The sequence below is a fragment of the Mustela erminea genome, chromosome 3 (genome assembly GCF_009829155.1).
Source record: "Mustela erminea isolate mMusErm1 chromosome 3, mMusErm1.Pri, whole genome shotgun sequence".
NCBI classification, from domain to species: domain Eukaryota; kingdom Metazoa; phylum Chordata; class Mammalia; order Carnivora; family Mustelidae; genus Mustela; species Mustela erminea.
Window position 1 is genome coordinate 26,282,052 of NC_045616.1, and position 19,906 is coordinate 26,301,957.

The following is a 19,906-nucleotide window of genomic DNA, read 5'->3' on the forward strand; positions in this document are numbered from 1 at the left end:
TCGTAAGGCTACGTTCATGACATTTGTGAATAGTATTTATAGTTGTGGGATAATTCATAGAAGTGGAAAGTTGAATTATGCAAGAAACCCAAACCATAGAACAATGCCAATTGAATGGCCAGGGCCGGAACACCAAAGAACTCCAGGCTGAGCATAATTCTTTCTTTGGGGATCAGGAAGCTCATACAGACTCTCTTCATTAGTAAAGACCAGTGCTCCTGTGTGTTTTGGTGCCATGTAGTTTGGAAACATCACAGAAAATAAAACTAAGGACATAGGAAGTTAGAGGTGTGTAGGGGGAAATGATTGAGAAAAGAGGAAGGTATGACATCAACACACGGGGGATGACTTGAGACATGAATAAGGAGCACATTTTAAAAAGTTATTTCAGGAATGGTAACAGTGAAACAAAGAACTAGAACTCATTTTACTGGGAATAAAATGGAGGAGAAGAGTGAGCTAGTCTTCAAGTTTACAGTGCTCTTGTGTTCCGTTTTCATTCTTGTCTCCTGCCACATACCACTTCCAGGTACTCATCCAAATATAAAAAGTAGACAGTTGGTACACACTGTGTCAAGAATGGGCTGGAAAAAAATTCTGTAAACAGACTGAGTAGAAGAATTCCAGAAATAATGAATTTTAAATATATCTTCTTTGGTTACCCATCCCCTTGGGCCACCTAGGGAATGGAAATGTGGAACTGAACCATAGGGAATTGAAAAATATTCCATTCTAGTGTCTTTCTGCATATTCATATGTGATTAAGTAAATAATAGTAGCCATTATAATGAAATGGAAAAATGAGAAGAGATGACCTTAGCATAGGAGAATGGCTCTTTGCGATTCCCTGAATCAGAGTTCAAAGGAAGCTGGTGGTATTAACCACAAAAATAAGGGGTCAGCCGCTTGGCAAGACTCCCCCAAATAAAGTCCAAGTGATTAGATCGGGCTTGATGGAAGAAACTGTGCTTCATGCCGTGTGCTGGGGTCATTCCTGCTTCTGACGGATAGCCTGACATGCTCCCTGGTCCACGTCCTGGCCTACCTGCCCCTCTGCTCTTCCTGGATTCAGGTTCACTACCATAGAACCATGGAAGTCACTGAGTTTCCTGTGACCTGGATATGATCCTCTGAGACAGTGGGGTAGAGGTTAGGAGGACAATTATGCTAAGCATCTCCATCTGCCCATCACATGCAATGATTGCAGCCAACCATTAGTCATCTCTCTGTTTTAACTTCACCATAGGTGTACTGCTTGCTTGCTTTCTTTTTTTTTTTTTAAGATTTTATTTATTTATTTGACAGAGAGATCACAAGTAGGCAGAGAGGCAGGCAGAGAGAGAGGAGGAAGCAGGCTCCTCATTAAGCAGAGAGCTCCATGCGGGGCTCGATCCCAGGACCCTGGGATCATGACCTGAGCCGAAGGCAGAGGCTTTAACCCACTGAGCCACCCAGGCGCCCCCCAAGTGAAACATCTTAAATGAATGTGTACAACCTTAAAATGATCTGCAGCTCAAGAATGGCCAATCCCAAAATAATCGAGTGGACTACTCAGGGCCTTTCCAAGCTTGCTAAATTGGTAGTAGAGGAAGGAAATAATAAGGAAATATGCAAATACTAAGAAAAATAAGCACCCTCTCTAACAGGACAATACCTGTCCCCTCATTAATAATATGCATTGCTATTTCTTGTCATTGACTATGTTCTTGGCACAATGCAAAATGCTTAGGTGCATTACCTCATCTTATCCTCACAACACCCCTGTGAAAGTAGTTATTAATACTTACATTTTATGGATAAAGGAATGAAACTTAGAGAGATAAAGCACCATGCTCAGTTAAAAATTGGCAGAGCTAGATCTTGAACCCAGATCTATCCTGTTAAACACACACCATATTAAGCTCTTGCCGTGTGAATAGAAGGAAAGTATTAGGGGTTTTTTGATTTTCATTGTTTTAATGATTGGAGAAATTTAGCTGAAGGACTCATTAAAGGTTACATGGCAAGGAGGTTGTGGCCAAGGCAAATAAATGAGTAGACTAGCAACGACTACTTACCTAGTGCCTCTAGGTAAATGGCTTTGGAATAAGTGTGATATACAAGTCAACTGGAGGGTGACGTGTAGTAGAAAGAACATGAGGTGATGGAGACAGTCCTTGGAGAAACTCTTCCTCTGCTATTTACTCACAGGGTGTTCTTGGACAAATTAGAGTTCTTGGACAAAGAGACTGGAGTCTCTTCTGAGACTCAAGTTTCTCACCCCAAAATAAAGATGGTAAGACCTGCCTTACAGGGTTGTTCTTAAGTATATGACAGAGAATCCAGCTGATATTAGGCACTAAGTAGGTGATGACTGTTGTTACTACTTGGTACTTGGACATTCACATTTAAAAGTCAACAAAGAAAATTTTGTATGTAGACAATCCTGCAGAAAGGCTTTCTATAAACATTGAAATGGAGACATTCTTCTTTACTTTTTTTTTTTTTAAGATTTTATTTATTTATTTGACAGAGAGAAATCACAAGTAGATGGAGAGGCAGGCAGAGAGAGAGAGAGGGAAGCAGGCTCCCTGCTGAGCAGAGAGCCCGATGCGGGCCTCGATCCCAGGACCCTGAGATCATGACCTGAGCCGAAGGCAGCGGCTCAACCCACTGAGCCACCCAGGCGCCCTCTTCTTTACTTTTTAAAGTGCCTGTTTTATTACTTTGGAGCAGGAACATTCTGTGAAAAATAGATTTTATTGAGATATAATTTACATAAAATAAAATGTACAGTTTTCAAGTGTACAGTTTGAAGAATCTTTGCAAATATATCTGTGCTTTTGAAACCAGCACAATGAAGACTGATTATTTCCATATTATATCATAAAATCCCCATGAGCCTGCTTCACCCCTGCGCCAAGAAACCACAGTTACAATTTTTTTTTTTCCCACTTAGACTACTTTTATCTCCTTTAGAAGTTCATGTAAGTGGGAGTTATACAGCGGGTACCCTTTTGTGTCTGGGTTTTTTTTTTTTTTTTTCTTTTTTGCTCAGCGTGTCTGTTAAACTCATATGTATTGTTGCTCAATCAGAGGTTCATTTGTTTTTCTTAGTGAGTAGTATTTCATGCTATGAAATGACGTGTTTTCCAGATGGGGCTATTATGAATAGAGCTGCTACGAGCATTCATCTACAAATTATTTTCTAGTTGTATCCTTCATTTCTTTTTGGTAAATACTTAAGGGCAGAATTGTTGCATCTTTAAAGTAGATATATGTTTAATTTTCTAAGAAATTATAAAATCTTTTTATTAATAGTTGTATTATTTACCTTTACACCAGCCACATTCAGAGTTCCCGTTGTTCCACATCCTTGCCAACCCCTGGATATTTCAGTCTTTTTTTCCATTTTAGCCATTGGCTGTGAAGTGGTATCTCATTGATGTTTTAATTTGCATTTCTTTAGTGACTAATGATTTTGAGCATTTCTTTCACGTACTGTTTTTCATACGCTACACATATGTGAAATATATATTCTAATCTTTGCCCAATTTTTAATGTCTTATGATATTCTTATTGAGGAGTGAGAGTTTTTTGTACATTCTGGACATAGACTTATTTATGTAAGACATATGTATTACAAATATTTTTCTCTATCTGTAGGCTTACCTTTTCATTTTCTTAATGATGTCTTTTGAAGAACAGGAGTTTGTAATTTCGATAAAATCCAATTTACCAGTTTGCTTTCTTGTTTGTAACCTGTCAAAGAAACCGTTTCCTACCCCAGGTTCACAAGATTTTCTTCCACGTTTTCTTCTGAAAGTTTTGTAAGTTAATTTTATCTATACATCTGTGATCCATTTAAAAATATTTGGGGGGGACGCCTGGGTGGCTCGGTGGGTTAAAGCCTCTGCCTTCGGCTCAGGTCATGATCTCAGGTCCTGGGATCGAGCCCCACATCGGGCTCTCTGCTCAGCAGGGAGCCTGCTTCCTCCTCTCTCTGCCTGCCTCTCTGCCTACTTGTGATCTCTGTCTGTCAAATAAATAAATAAATAAATCTTTAAAAAAATATTTGGGGGTATAGTGTGAGATAGGAGTTGAGGTTTATTCATTTCCACATGGATATCCAGTTGAAACAGCACTATTTGTTGAAAAGACTATTCTTTCTCTAAGACGCCCCTTGGCAGCTATGCCAAAAATGAGTTTGCCTTATATGTATACGTCTCTTTCTGGACTTCCTATTATTTTTCACTAACGTGTTTACTTATTTTCATGCCAGCACGACACTGTCTTGGTTATCGTAGTTAGTCAGTCTTGAAATTAGATAGTGAAAGTCCTTTGATTTTATGTTTTTTTACTAAAAATATTTGGATCCTCTTAAGTTCTTTGCATTTCCACGTGCACTTCAAGAGTATTCTGTTAATTTCTACCTAAAATACAACTGGGATTTTGACTAAGGTTATATTGAACCTGTAGATCAATTTGGGGACCATTTACATTTTGTTAATATGAGTTTTCAATCCATGAACATGATATATTACTCCACTTACTCTTCTTTAATGTCTTTCAGCAATGTTTTATAATGTCCAGTATATGGGCATCTTTTGTTTTAAATCATTTGTAAGTATTTTATGTGTTTTAAGGTTCTTATAGATGAAGGTACTTAAAGTTAATTTTCATGTTGTTTGTTGCTGGTTTATAGAAATACCACTGATTTTATGAATTTATATCCTCTTAAAATTTTTCTTCATTAAGATTTAAGGAGGAAAATAACAAGAGACCGCAAAAGAGGTGTGGTGGTAGATGTAAATAAAAGAAAAATAAATTGAGAAATACCCAGAATGATTTTATGTGAACAATTTTAGAAAACAGGTAATGAAAAAAAATACCATATCAGTTAACTATTGCCATATAACAAACCATCCCAAAACATGGGGCTTAAAAGAACCTAGTGTTATTTCATGATTCTTTCGGTTAGGTGAGTGGTTCTTCTGCTATTTTCACATAAGCTCACTCATACAGATACATCTTTGTCTCAGAAATATATAGGATACATACTTTAGTCTATCTGTGAAAGAATCATTTTATTAGGGGAAATAATTTTGACCATAAAAAAACTATTGAAAAGAACACAAATAATTCATTTCACATACTCACAATATTGGAAATAACCAGATATTTTCAAAACTATTCACTTGCTATTTTATCTCAAATAGTAATACTTTTCAACTAATTATGATAATTCATAAAATGCTAAAAGACAAAAATATTATAGGGTATATTATTTACTTTTTAAGTATTTTTAACCCATCACAGAATCAGTAAGAGGGTTGCATAAGAGGAGGCAGGAGCAATATTTGTATGTATGAAAGTTGTGTTTAATCCTGTGTAAGAAGGAAATAATTTCTAAATGTATGACCAACAATTCATTAATACATACATATCTATTCCAAAACTTTTAACATATAAGATGTCCAAAACATTATTTTCCAGCACCATAATTTTTTCTTTACTCTCATTCATCTTAGTATAACCATAGTGCCCGCTGGCTAGTCCAGAAATGGGAAAGTCAACCTTCAGGTTGTTCAGTCCTTTAACTCAGTATCCAACCCACCAAATGGTCCTTTGGAGCTGCTTTAAGGTTTTAGGCATTTCTACTTCTCCCCATTTTCATTTCAAACACCCTGTCACCAATTATCTCTCTCTTAGGCAGTAACTTCCTAACAGCTTCCCCCATATTCATCCATGCCCACCATTTGCAAATTCCACAGCCAGGATAATTTCATTACAGACATACTTCTGACCATGCCATTCCTGTCATTAAAACAATTTAGGAGATTCTCACTGCCCTTAAGATAAAGAAGAAAACCCATGCTATGGCCTAATGGACGCTGCTCTTGCCTACCTCCACAGATTCAATGGCACCCCCAACCCCTTCTCCTCACAGACATAGTTCCTTTACACTACTACTGTTTGTGCAGTTTTCAGACCAAACTGTCATGCCCTCTCCCATCAGGGTCTTTTTTACATGAACCACTTTCCTCTTCTCTCTTGTTAGCCAACTTTATCTATCTCTTCAGATCTCAGTTCAAAGGTCATTTCTTTCTGGAGACTTTCCCTTAACCCCAAGACAAGGTCAGCTCCTTGTCTTTTGCACATACGTAGTATATTCCACTTCTTTGTAAAGCTGGCCTTGCCCATAATTACGTGTTCAATGTTTGTCTTTCCAAATGAACTATCATTTCCAAAAGGGTCTAAATTTCATCAGTATATTCATCCAAACTGTTTATTTCCATCTGTAGAAATGATGACTTTCTTTATGTATTGTGTGTAGACCAAGTACAGTATCTGTTAGTAAGTATTAATCATAAAAATACTTTATCCCAGCCTGGTGTGGTTTTAACAAACATGTATTACACTCCCAGAATCAGTGTGCCAAAAGAAAACTCACTTCAGTTGCTTCAGAATGGGAACCGAAGTATTTACTCACTTGGGAGAGAAATGGGCATAATATAACCAGAAGAGCAGAAAGTCTGCTTTAGAGGTCCTAGGCTGAAGCAATTGGAACCTTAATCTCACTGAAGTGATAGGGTCTTGGTGAACGAGAAATCTTGCCCAATACTTGACCACACCAAACTAGATTTGCTCAGGCTCTCACATGGACATGTACTAGTATCTACGTGTTTCTTAATTTAAAAAGGATAAGGGTGGGCCGCTGGGGTTGCTCAGTGGGTTGGGCCTCTGTCTTCAGCTTGGGCCTCTGTCTTCTGCTTGGGTCGTGGTCTCAGGGTCCTAGGATTGAGCCCTGCATCAGGTTCCCCACTCAGCGGGGAGCCTGCTTCCCCCCCCACTGCCTGCCTCTCTGCCTACTTGTGATCTCTCTGTCAAATAAATAAATAAATAATTTAAAAAAAAAAAAAAGGTAAGGATAACTTAATTATAAACAAAGCAGTTTTCTGATAGACTAAAGAATTTTAGAGTTATCCTATCGAAATTTTCATCTATAAATCAAGTAATTCGTTCAACTGAGCTTCTTCTTAGAACTCTGGATATTTTACACATTGCCCTTTGTTGAGAATGGTGTTTGGGCAGCTCAACAGTAACTGTGTGGCGGACTGTGAATGAGACGAGGAGAAGGAACTTTACGATGATCTAACAATAAGTTGCAAAGCTTATGTGGCAAAATGCATGCATGAGTGCTGAGATAGGGTTCCTAAAAATACTGTGACTTGTCCTGGGAAATAACAGAGGCCTGCTAAGAGCAACTCCAGCTGCATTCCATATGGTGATCTTTTCATATGTGAATGCTAAATGATCGTTTAGTGATCTTTTAAACTGACCACAGAGGAAATCCACAAATTACCATGGTAGATTTTGTTTGTGTTGACACTTATGTACACAATCAAATAGGCTTTTCCCTAAGTATCTCCATCAAAGGCTTGATTTCAAAAAAGAAAAATAGCCCCTAGTAGTAGCTGTAAGAACAAATAATAAATGTAAACAGAAATTATTGTTTTCTTTATTAATACGTTTTTACTATATTATAACCTCGTACTTATAATCGGTTTTAAATGAGTGGTTAGTGAGAACAAGTTGACACATTTTACTCATTTCCTTATAAATAAATGGGTATTATCAAGTTGATTATTTCTGGAAAGAAATAATATGCTTTCCTGATGCTACGAAGGTACCACTAAATAAAATACTGCTATAATGAGCAGCATTGTTCTTAATCACCTTTAACGAAAGGTCTTGCCTGGCATGGTGGTACTCCAAGTTAATTTCTGAGAATAGAGATCTGTCTTAAATATTCAAAGTTTATTTCCTATTGGCTAGAGATTGAGACTGTGTGATGTCTTAAGTATGTACCCCCTACTTTGGCATTTTCCTTGGAGAGACTAAAATTTCTAACTGCTTAATTGCTTTTAGGATGATAGACTATTGTTTATTGAATTGACATCCTGCTGACTTGGTATGGAGCCTGTGTTCTGTGTGAGTTACATGTTAAGGACTATTTTCAGAATTCTGAGGCTAGTATATAATAATTGCAAGTACTAAATACTTATCCCATTCCTGCCTGACTATGAACAGAATAGTTATGAAGGAGAAAATAGTCCCAAAACGAGTGCTAGTGGGTTTTAGAGTAATACTGAAAGCCGGTGAAATGTGGAGATGTACTGAAGCAAAATGTCAGTTGGACCAACAGGATGCTCTTATGGAGAAACTAGATTTATACAGCATTGTGGTGAGGGAATCTATGGGCTTGTTTTTGTTGTTGTTGTTGTTGTTTTAAGATTTTATTTATTTACTTGACAAACAGAGATCACAAGTAGGCAGAGAGGCAGCCAGAGAGGAAGGGGAAAGAAGGCTCTCTGCTGAGCAGAGAGCCCAATGAGGGGCTTGATCCTAGGACCCTGGGTTCATGACCTGAGCCAAAGGCAGAGGCTTTAACCCACTGAGCCACCCAGGCGCCCCTATGAGCTTGTTTTTTAATGCATTCTCAACAGACTCTCAATTGTTTGGAATTTTCCTTCCATTTCTTATAACACTTCCTAAAAGAAAAGAAGACAATAGTTGACGTGCTTTTATTATTTTAATGTGTCCACTCACCTTCCAAAAATTTCATGTCCTCAGAACATGGCTTCTATTGGGACACTTGAAGTCAGACAGCTTCTGGATTTACCAATACAGGCTAGTTACTACTAGGAATTTGAGAAATTCTTGGGAGGTGTCTCACCAGGAACCCAAGAAATGGAATTTTAGGTGTGGTTAGCAAATGACTTGAAACTGCTTTAGTAGACCTCCTTGGGTTGACAGAAAAATGTTTTCTGTAGGTCTAGTGGGCTCCAAGCCACACAGTACTTTCCTTTCCATAGTGGGCTTCCTCCCTGCTCAAGAATGAGTGTATATAAGGATGGAGAATGGCTGGAGGTCATATGTCAAGTTCCTAATTGTGAGAGGGTAAGAAACTGCTCACAGAAAACCATTGAAATGAGTCATCCTCTAGGGGGCAATAGAGTCTGATATAGGCTCCGAATTGCAAGGATTAATTTCCTGAGGGAAAGATTGATTAGGAAGAATTACTAAACCATCTTAGACTTCAGAATACATTAACCAAACTTCAACTTTACTATAGTTGCTCAGAATCTCCCTGAATTTTTGTGGTTAGTGAAGCTAACTGGGGCTGATGTGGGCCAAGAGCTTCCCTGCAGGAGCATTACAGATGTATGAGCCTAAACCCCAGATGTAGGGAGGACTTGAAGAAGAAATGAGGCAAGGCTGACTCAGCCTCTCTAAGTGGGTTGCTTTATTTCAAGTGAGGTTTCTGACCTTGAGGCACCCTTGTCTTACCAGGGGAGTGCCAGGTTGGGAAGAGTCCTTCTCATTTAACAGCAGTATAATTTTTCAGCTACCCAATTCCTTCTATTTTATGGTACCTAGAATAGGAGAAAAAGTTTCTGGACCATTTCTGATTCCCAAAATCTTGGTGGGTGGGCGGGCTTGGTCCCTCAGTTGTGTTGGTACAGGTCATCTAGGGGTCAGGTGCCCATGTAATGGAAAGAATTCCAGGTAATGGAAAGAAATCGCAAACTAAATCAGTGTGCCTAGGTGGCTCAGTTGGTTACGTGTCTGACTTGGTTTCGGCTAAGATCATGATCTTAGGGTTGTGAGATCAAGCCCCACGTCAGGCTCTGTTCTGGGCATGGCGCCTGCCACTCCTGTGTGTGCACTCTCTCTCTCTATTTCAAAAAGAAGAAGAAGAAGAATTCTGTAAAATCACCTTCATCTTGATGTTACTGAAAATGAGTATCCTGTGTGGATATTAAAATCCTAATGCTGATACATTTCCTTTCCAATTTTATAGGAGAAATTTAGGTGGACATGAGCATGGTACGCTCTCCACCATACATGGGGGGAGCCTTTTCTCAGTACATAGTGGGAAGCGAAGAAGAGAAGCATGTCAGAGTGTGAGGTGTGGTGGTGGTGAGTTGTACAAACACATATGGCATTCTCCTCAGGGTAGTGTGAATAAAGATCTAATGGGGCCAAAGGTCATGGAGAAAATAGAAAATTACTTTGCAAGTATCCGTGGCCTCCCTGAACCCTTTGTTTTCTTCCAAGGAGAAAGAAGTCTTTCTGGTTGAATGCCATTTTCTGTGCAGAATTCAAGTGATGGGATGATTCTTATAAGAAAAGCAGTCAAAGCCCAGGGTAAAAGTAAACATGGAGGGAAAGTCATGCAGCAGGGAGAGTCTGTAGGCAGCCCGAACTGTTGGGGAGAGACTGGTAGGAGGGTCCCTCTCTACAAGGAGGCAGATGAGAGAGAGGGTAGAAGAGGGAAGATCACTTTGAGGGGCCAAGTCAAGTTTATAAAGAGACGAGGAGTAAGAAAACGGTCCATTAAAAAGAATGTTAAGTCATGTGGCTTATATTAACAACACACAATCTGTTTGTAGGCATTTTCCCCCACCAAGAGACTTAGTAAAGATTCCAACTGCTTTTATTTACTATTTGAAAATAGGCCATTTGGGAATAGGACTCAATTATATCTAGATTCTAATTAAATAACCTATCGATTTGGAATACTTTTATCTACTTATTAGTCTAAATTACTTCTTCTACTACTTTCTTCGTTTTAAATTTTGATAATACACTTTCCTAAGTAGCAATAAATCTGAGAAATATTTCAGAAATGTATTTTTAAATCAAAAAAAAAAATAAAGTTCTAGCCGGGTATTACCAGGCCTCCTGCCAAGTACAGTAATTGTTACTTGTGGAATTTTCTTAGAATGGCCAAGGCATTTGACTCAATAACCATAACTCTGGAACGAGTAGCTGGGTGGAGACATTCGTCTGTTGGAAAGTTGGTGGGCAGGTCAAGCCCATATGCTGGAAGAAGAGATTTATGGATGGATTCACTCAGCACATCCAAGAAATGGGGTATGTATTTCCTTCACGTTGAACATTGACTTTCACTTGCCCGTGCTCTTGGTTCTCCCTTTCTCTTAACCAGTTCTTTTTCTTTTTTCCTCTACTCTTCTTTTTTGTTGTTGTTCTTTATACTGTGGCAGTACACTGTCTATTAAATTAAACTCTTTGGGATACCTAAGTACAAAGGTCACACTTCGGTCATGTTAAGAAGGGGCGGTCAGTTCTTTAAGAACACGTGGCGCTGGAAAGAAGCCCAACACTGTGAGGAACTAAGGCAGTGACAAGGACCCTGAGGCCACAGCATCACTGCTCAACCAAAGCACCACCAAATACATGGTTCTCAACCCCAGTGTCCAGACCCAGGCTTCGACATTTTTCTCTCTGAATTTTCTTGCTGTCCTTTCCAGTGTGGCCACATGTGGAGCAAACCTGAAGAAATGCAGGCTGGAGGTGTAAGCAGCTAAATCGCAAACAGCATGGCCTGAGTGCCAAAGGTGACTTAAAAAAATTCCTTTGCAAATGGGCTGGTTTATTTCCGAAGTATTAGTTAAGATGTGCCCAAATGTAGAGAACAATTAAAGGACAACTTTGAATTTTTTTTTTTTAAGATTTTATTTATTTTATCGGGGCGGGGGGAGAGCGAGCACAGGCAGACAGAATGGCAGGCAGAGGCAGAGGGAGAAGCAGGCTCCTTGCTGAGCAAGGAGCCCGATGTGGGACTCAACCCCAGGACGCTGGGATCATGACCTGAGCCGAAGGCAGCTGCTCAACCAACTGATCCACCCAGGTGTCCCAGGACAATTTTGAATTTTAAAGAGTTCTTTGCAGTTGCACCTTTGTGGTGTTCTGAACATGATTACAATACCCTTTGTTTCCTCCCCTTGTTTATTTCAGCGCATTGAACAGATCTGTGAACAATTCACTGTTGCTTTTGAAAGTCCAACCATTAACCTAAACAATGAAAAACTATAAAGTTTTTCTCTTGTTTGATTAGTCCATACTTTAAAAATCCTAAACCACAAGATGTGGTTGTGCACAGGTCTTGGGAGATTTTTCATGTATGTGGCTCCATGTGCAAGGGACCTGGGGTACATGTATGTCGCTCCTTGTGCAAAGGGCCTGGGGCTTCAGCGGGCCTCATCCATTCTTTTTTTCCCCTCCCATGTAAGTCACCTTAATATCCATTATTTTGGAAAATTACTATACCTAATCAGAATATTAGTTGGCTTCTTTGTCCATTAATGTAAATTTTAAAAATCACTACATTTTCTAAGAAACAGGTAAACCAACCAAAAAAGAAATGTTCGAGGAGATAATAGTCCTCCCTTCCATCTGTAGTATCTGAAATATTTCCATGCCTCTTCCACTGAGACATATAAAACCTAACCTTCAAAGCTACTTTAAATAAATTTAAACATGATTTAAAAAGGATATTTGGAGAACCTTTCAATTCATGAGTCCCTCAAAGTTGATTTGCTTTGCTTAGAATTCAGCCTTGACCACATTGAGGAGGAAACATAAGCAGTAGGATAGGCCTGACTGAATGGCAGCTAGCTGGGAAAAACATGGTGCTTAAGCCGTTGCTAGACTCAGAGCGGAGCGTATTAACACTGTGTAACTGTGAAGCATCCAAGAACTACATTTATTACAAATCCAAGAATAAATGAGGTCATTTGTTTCAGGCTTGTTAGAATTTTGCTTTGGGATTTTATGGGGGATGTCATTCCCGTTACAAGCGTTCCTGAACTGCAAAGGTAGGAAAGCTCACATCTCAGAGCGCCCCCCGAAGTTAGGGTTCAAGAATTAGTGTCTGCAATCACATGGGAGGCACAAAAACTGAAACGGAGGCCAGGCAAAATTTCTCCTTCTTCCGTTTCTGCTGATGGGGCTGGCAAGCGGGATTATGTGGGAATTGGGGTTGTCTGCAGCAGAGATGGCACGGTCGATTCCGTGGCTCTCTGGGGCTAGGGCTAACACAGAGTCTGGGAAGGGCGAGATGGCTTTGGAGCTAATGGCCGCACCTTCCAGATCCCTGGACTGCAGCTAAGGTAAGGGTTCCCAGAGCAATAGTTCCAGGGAGAGCTTCCAGCTTCCCAGCTTTCCTAAATGTGGTCTAGGTAACAGTTCCTTTGGCGAGCCAGTGTTACAGAATCATTCTGCAGTTATTGCTGGAGGCCAGGCTTGCGTCCAACTCTCCATCTCTTTCAAGGATTTTATAAAGACCTAATTCCCTGATTTAAGTTACTTCCCGCTTCAGAGAAAGCATTTTCTGTTATCTCTCACTGCAACCTGATTGATAACAGCATGTGAGAAAATCGGTTAGATAGTCAGCCTACTTGGGTTTGAAGGAAATGAGGATGGACTTACCATGAAATGATGGAATAAAAATAATCCACGACCCCTGGAGCAAAATGCTTGAAGAAGATATACCTCTGAAGGGCACCCAGGTATCTCAGTTGGTAAGTGTCTGACTCTTGATTTCGGTGCAGGTCATGATCTCAGGGTCGCGGGAGCTCCACTTTAGGCTCCACACTCAGCACAGAGTCTGGTTAAGATTCTCTCTCCCTCCCCCTCTTCCTTTCCCGCCATTCAAGTGTTCTTTCTCTCTCTCTTTCAGATAAATGAATAAATAAAATCTTTCCACAAAAGCCACTTAGCCTGGATAACTGAGTGATAAGTGCCATGGCACAGGATAACGTGACAAACAGGGGAACACTTGGCTACTGAACACTGCACTGAAGAGATTAAAAAAAGAAATGAGAAATTGAGGGCTTTAAATTTTCCACTCACTACAATGAGGGAACCGGCGAATTTTGAGCCTTAAAAGAATTTTCTTTTGGTTTTGTGGGTGGTTGGTAGTCAGAAATCAATCACAGAGTCTGACCCTATGGTAGCCTATCAAATTACAGCATAGATTGAATTCACAGACTTGCCAGATTCCTTATGTGAAAATGCATCACTTGGGAAAGAGGAAGGCTCAGAGAATTGGAGAGGCGAACCTTGGAAAGATTTGGAAGATTCTCCTTATTTGAAACTAAGGCTACTGACCATCCATGACAGCAAATGTGGCCCCTTCTACCTCGTGTACTAGTCTTTCCCCGCCTTAGAAACCTTCGCTGATGTAGTCCCCTTGCCTGGGGATGCTAATTTGCTTCATGTCCCTTCCTGCCTCCACCATTTCCTCCAGACCCAGAAGCAGAATCTGATCTCAGATACCGCACGGTCCCAGTGACAAAGCCACACCTCAAAGAAAAATGGTGTGCACTTCAAAACACGGCAGCATTTTATTAAGGGAGAAGTGTGTTGACACTCACAAGATTTGGAGATCTCACCAGGTACCCCATGGCACAGGAGTTGGCTTCATAGCGAATGATATGGCTTCTGGAAACTAGCACTTGTGGGGCTCGCTGGAGCTCCACACCTTGTGAGTTGGGATCCGCATTGAAGAGGAAATCTCTTCCCACCCAGTGACCAATGTATGTGTGGTCACTGGAGTAGCACCATTCATAAGACGTTGAAGACAGTCTTGCAGAACTGTTGCTTTCTCCCTCACAGTGACCAAGGCATGCGAAGCTCTGGCTGGCCAATTCTCAGTTCCATGTCAAACCCTAGTATGAAGTATCATGTCCACGCAAAACAGCTCATTGGAGAATTGGGAAGATAGTAGTTCTCCAGGAGAATATGTAGATATGATTGCTGGAAGAAGGGAAAGGAACGGGTGGCAGAAAAAAAACCTGTGGTGTCATCCGGGAAACCATGGCCCCATGTATCCCGTATGCCATCTGAATGCCTAGAAATCTACCACAAGCAACTCGTTACTGCTATTTAAGATTGGCCCTTTTTAAAAATGGTGAACACTTTCACACTTTCTGCTTAGGGTCTTATCATCATTGTACACATGAGAGTTTAAGTAATCTGTCTAGACTGGTAGAAACGACACTTGTTCTAGAGCCATTTGACCTCAAAGCCCCTACTCTTTAAAGGGAAAGATGAACATAAATGGTGCACAAGCTATGCAATTCAAAAGGCACAGTTAAGGGATACGTAATGAAAAATAAATTTCCCTTACCCTCTTACTCCTCAGATTACCAGTGTACCAGCCACTCGGGTGACCTGGAGCCTGGGCTGGGTCCTCCTAGGGTGCCTGTCCCTGCTGCCTGCTGTCTCTCCTGTTAACACTCCAGGTGCACCCCCAAGGAAGAGGACAGAGCTGGGGTGAATACTGCAGAACGGACTGTGGTAAATTCCCTTTCTCATGGCATTGGAGTACCATGTTTGAAGAGAACAGGTGGATGGGCTGGTGAGAGGGAAAGCCACATCCCACCCCTCCCGACAGCTAAGCTGCCCTCAGGCCAGTCCTGGCTGGGAGCCCAGGACTTCACCAGGCCCACAGGGAGCTCAGGAGACACACAGGAAAAGCCTGTCTCCTGCATCTGCTTCAATATACCAGTTCCTGACCACAGAGCAGCCACTTACGTGGACTCCTCCAGACACCTGGATTAGGCTGGGGTTGGATTGCCACAACCTGTGGGAGAAGGAAGGAACCGGGGGCAGCTTGCTGCCGCAGAATTCTATCTTTGTCTTTTCATCCTCTGGGTATTTTTCCCAAGGCTCAGCTGGTCTTGAACACTCCTGCCAAAGAATGGCTTGGGCAGCCAGGAACCACATGAAAAACCTCGTTTGTTTTGACACTGGTGACTCTGAGGAAGATGGTAACTTTGGAAAGGACTGTATGCACTTCTGAGATTTTATGTACCTAATCTCTGAAAAATAGGCTTTGGATTTGCTGAAGCATGGAACATCACCTAGTTTGAACTTGACAAAATGTATAAAAGCCATTTAAAAAATTGTGTGGTCCTCCAGGCATAAGCACAGGGACAGATTTTGGAGAGAATCTACTTAAACCTCCTGAAATTAAAATTTCATCATAGAGATAAGTGTATTATTTTTCAAGGATTTGAGTACTAGATCACTAAGGGCTGTATGTAATAACACATTCTTACTTAAAAATGAAATAAAGAGAAAAAATGCCTTAATATTGATAATAGCAAGATGTCTCAGAAAAATTTACCTGGTATTATATACTCAACCTAGTAATGCAAGTGTACTTTTTTTTCATAAGAATTCATCATACTTTCTGGATTTTTAGCAGGTGCAATACACAGTTAATTTGTTTTACCGTCCATTTCTTCCCTACATTGAGTAATAATTAGGAAAGTGGTTACTGTTGCTATGAATAGGAAATGGCATCTGTGTTTCAATTTCAAATAATAGTATATGCTGTTGAGGAGAAATGAGGGGTGGTAGCCACAGCAAGGTTGAGGAGTCAGACAGGGCTGGTGCCATCTCTGCTTCTGCCACTTGTTGCTCTGTTACTTTAGGATACTTATTTGACCTCTCTGAGCCCTTCAGTCTTTCTTCTGTAAAATGGGGACAATAAAAGCTATCTTGGAAGATGATTGAGAGGAAAATGACACGTAGCAGCCGCTCACTAAGGGCTTTGGTTATCATGGACATGGACAATACTTGTCAGCCAAGAGCAAAATGTACTTCCTTTGAATGGTAAATAATTGGGTTCCTGAACTAAAGTCAGTTAGAGCAGCTATTATGCAAATTAAGCCATAATCACCTTGGATTATGGAGATTTCTTTATATTTAGTAGGACAAACACTGCAGAATCTGTAGATGATTTTATAGTGTGAAATCAGTGCCTCACGGACAAGAACCTTACCCCCAAAGTTAGAGCCCATTGTGCGTCCCTGAGCGAATCCAGCCGCCACACTCTGCCACTGTGTTATTATTTCTCAAATACTGGAGATGGGGAGCGCCTTGCAGGCTCAAATTGAAAGACATAATGGTCTTGTTTTGGGAAAACTGATTCATCAATATTTTTTTTCCATGGCTATAAAAAAATTTGAAAATGAAACAAAATAAAGTAGTAAAAAATCTTGGTATGTATTTTTTCCTTGGGTAATGAGGTGCTCATTCAAGTCCTCTTGGAACAGATTATTTTGTGCTCTGGTCAAGGTGTCCTACTTTCTTTTTCTGTTGAAGGGCTTTGCAATTAGGACTTATTTGTATTTTCCCAGGGAGTGTCCGCTTTGGAAAGAAAGAAAATTATATGCCTGAAGAATATGGTTGGCCCATTTATTGTTGTTTATGTCTGTGCGAGACCTAAAAGGAAATACATAGAATTCAAGTTTCTTTCTTTCTTTCTTTCTTTTTTTTTCTTGGCGGGGTGGGTGATGGGGGGCAGGTATTGCTTCCCATTTTGTTTTATGATAGAATAATATTATTTCCCCTTTTTAGTGTGTTCAGAGGTGAATTCTTTGAGTAAGAATTCTTTGAGCTCCCAGTCTGAACCCAACCACATACGTGTGTAAGAAATGGGAGGGAGAATGAATCAGCAGTCCTTCCATACAGGAAGATTTCAATGAGTATGTTTTCCCTCTTCTGAAAGATTCCTTAAACACATTTTAATTCCTCTAAAATTTTCATTTTGGGAAACTGTCTCCAAAAATAAATTCTTCCCTCTTATGATTTTGCACTCATACAGACTTGTTTCTGTGTCGCGTATGGGGAAATCAGTATCTCAGCCACCTGCTGCATTATAGATTACCAAACTGTCACCAAGAAGAATGTATAACTACAATTTTCCTTAGATCAAAAGACGTTTGCTTTAGACTCTTTAAATAAATTGATTTGTAAAGTGCAGATAGTAAAGTCCAAGAGGACTTTACAAAATTTTTACAAAATCCTGTAGGCAGGATTTTTTCATTCATTTGTGCTAGGTGCCCTCTCCTGGTCACTGAGAGTAACGTTCAGGAGCTTTTTCTTTCTAGATTCTGCTTTGCTCTGAAACTGGACAGGTCCAGCTGCACAGGTCCTCCGTGCCTGGCTTTCCATAGGAGGAAAGAAACCTGAAGACAAGTGACTTAATTTCACAAGAATTGAGGTCTTCTCTCCATCCTTCACCCCCAGTACTTTTGATCACCAAGCAATGTTTGGTTAGCTTTGTGTGGCAGGGTCCTACTTCTGTTTGTTACCTGCTGTGCTCTTCTCTTTTTCTCACAACTTCACTGTCCATCCAAGGGGATCCTGCCTATGGCCTGCTTGTACACAACAAGAGGAGCATAGGGAACAGGCAACCAACCTCGGTTCTAAGCAGATCAAGAATTGAACATCTTCCTGTCCCCATGCTCACTCATGCCACCACATCTGAGCCGGCCCCAGGAGCTTCAAACCCCAGGGAAAGAGGGGCACCCGAGTCTGATTGCATGTTGAACTTCAGTATCTATGAAATCACTGCATTTTTCTCAATGTGCTGGTGTATGTGTGATGTGCTGGCATCAGGCAGAGTGACGTGCTCAGAACCAGAAATCACGTGAAATTTATTACTGAAAAAGCCTAGCTTCGTACGCCTGTTTAAAAACTGTGATTGAATTGGGAACTCTTGTAACCCAACAGGAAAATGCAATTTTCAATCAGAGAACTTAGCATACCAGCATTGGGAGCAAGTGCAGATGTCCTACAGGCCAGTTTCTAGTTGAGGACAGAATTGAACCTCCAGTCTCTTCTGAGAAGATGAGGTAAGTGAATTCCCCCAGACAAAGAACAAGCTTGCTTACTATTTGTTTAAAAAGCAGTGGCTAAGTTAGCTAAGCCCATGACTCTTGATTTTGGCTTGGGTCATGACCTCAGGGTCATGAGATCGAGTCCCACATCAGCACAGCACAGAGTCTCTCCTTCCCCCTGCCCCCCATGGCTTGCAGTATCTCTCTCCCTTTCTCTCAAATACATAAAGAAATAAAACTTTTTTTTAAAAAAGTAAAATAAATAAAATAATAATAAATAATAAATAAGTAAATAACAAAATAAAAATAAAACAAAAAATAAGTGGGATTCTCCCACATTCACTCTACTTTAGCTATAAGGCAAACTCCCTGTACCATTGAATCCAATGAGCATACTGGGTCATGCTGGGGGACTTGGGGACAGGGGAACCAGTATAACTATGCTGGTGCTCATGCTGCTTGCTGTTCTGTGAGTCAAAGAGTCCTGTGTCTCTGATTCAGGATCTCAAGTCTTCAGCCAGCGCTCATGAAACGGAACAGCAACGGGCTCATTTACTAGTTTGTAAATAGAGTAAAATCAAATCCCAGACCTGACAATAGCTTCCTCACCAAGTTGTAAATATTTGTACATGGTACCATTCTGCTGTTAATATTTTCTTTATGTTAAATAAATGTCAAAAAAGCCAATTAATTTACCTTATCGATTTATCCCACTTTGATGAGAAGCTATGTTTGGAAATTAATTTAAAAGTAATGTGAAAACATGTTAATCCTATAAAAAGTGTATTTCCTATTAGAAAGCAAAATGTTGGGAAGTTTTTAATAAGGCATTCTGTATACCTTGTGCTTCCAAATAGGAAAATAGATAAAAGCTGGCCCAGATTTGATAAATATCTGTTTCTCACACTAAGATTTTGAACATGTATCTATTCATTTACCACAGATAACCCAAGTGTCCACCACACTGTTTCTGGTACACAGGAGGTGCTCCATTAATAGTTGTTAAATGAATTTATGAACAGAAATACTCTGAGTTTTGTTAACTCTGTGATAATGAGCCCAAGATAATTTTTCCGATTACCATAAAAATGAATGTATGAATCAATTACAAATAATGACAGGTATGATTATGGGAAAGGGCTCATTCTTCTAAGATTGGTTTCATTGTAACTGGTTACATACAGTTCCAATGATCTTTTCTTTTCCATTTTAAGAAAATGAATTAGAAGCGTAAGTATGAGTATGCCTAAAGTAAAAACCAAAAGATGGAAGAGAAAAACCTTTCTGTTGTGGAAACCTTTAAACATCAATGAAAGTAGAGAGAATAACAGGATGAGCTCCCGTCAGCATCTTACGAAATACAGTCAGTGTCACTTCAGTTACAGCCCCACTCCTCTACTGGATGATTTTGAAACCAA